A 1,501-nucleotide genomic window follows, 5' to 3' on the forward strand; every position below is an offset into this window, starting at 1 on the left:
ACCAAGTTTTTGGCGCCGTTGCCGGGGATTGTTCGAGTTTGAACAACTGACGGTTCATCTTGTTGCTCAGATTAGGTAATTTTCTTTTTGTTTTATTTTCAAAAAATTTTTCAAAAATCTTTCAAAAAAATTTCTCCTTTGTTTTTGAAAAAAATTTTTAAAATAAAAATGTTTTCGAAAATATATTTTTCTTCAAAATTTTTAAGAATGAATTCTAGAGTTTCATGAAGCATGTTGAAGCATGCTGGCTATAAAACCATGTCTAAATTCTTTTGGACAGAGGTTTTGGCTTAAAATTGAATGAATTACTCCCATATTCATGCTAAAGCTTGACTGGCTATTAAGCCATGTCTAACCCTCAGATTGGAGCTTTAGATTAAGATTGTAAGATTCCTGGAATTCATATTAAAAAATTTTGGAATCCTTATTTTTCTTTTTCAAATGATTTTCGAAAAATATAAAATAAAAATACAAAAAAAAATCATAAAATCATAAAAATCAAAAAAATATTTTTTGTGTTTCTTGTTTGAGTCTTGAGTCAACTTCAAGTTTGGTGTCAATTGCATACTCATCTTGCATTTTTCGAAAATTGCATTCATGCATTGCATTCATCATGATCTTCAAGTTGTTCTTGATAAAACCTTCTTGATTGATCTTCATATTATATTGTTTTGTGTTGTATGATGTTTTTCATATGCATTCTTGAATTCTTAGTGCCTAAGCATTAAAGATTTCTATGTTTGGTGTCTTGCATGTTTTCTTTGCATTAAAAATTTTTCAAAAATATATTTTTGATGTTCATCATGATCTTCAAAGTGTTCTTGGTGTTCATCTTGACATTCATAGCATTTTTGCATGCATTCATTGTTTTGATCCAAAATTTTCATGCATTACATCATTTTCATGTTTTTTCTCTCTCATCATTAAAAATTCAAAAATCAAAAAAATATCTTCCCCTTTTTCTCTCTTAAAATTTCAAAAATTAGATTTGACTTTTTCAAAAATTTTTAAAATCTAGTTGTTTTTATGAGTCAAATCAAATTTTCAATTTAAAAATCTTATCTTTTTCAAAAATCAAATCTTTTTCATTTTTCTTAATTTTATCTCATAATTTTCGAAAATAACATCATCAATTAATGTTTTGATTCAAAAATTTCAAGTTTGTTACTTGCTTGTTAAGAAAGATTCAAACTTTAAGTTCTAGAATCATATCTCATGATTTCTTGTGAATCAAGTCATTAATTGTGATTTTAAAAATCAAACCTTTTTCAAAACTAATTTCAATCATATCTTTTTCAAAAACTTGATTTCAAAATATCTTTTCTAACTTCCTAACTCCTTATCTTTTCAAAATTTGTTTCAACTAACTAACTAACTTTTTGTTTGTTTCTTATCTTTTTCAAAACTACCTAACTAACTCTCTCTCTCTCTAATTTTCGAAAATATCTTCCCTCTTTTTCAAAATTTCTATTAATTAACTAATTATTTTAATTTTTTATTT

This window comes from Arachis ipaensis, chromosome B07 (genome assembly GCF_000816755.2).
Source record: "Arachis ipaensis cultivar K30076 chromosome B07, Araip1.1, whole genome shotgun sequence".
NCBI lineage: Eukaryota > Viridiplantae > Streptophyta > Magnoliopsida > Fabales > Fabaceae > Arachis > Arachis ipaensis.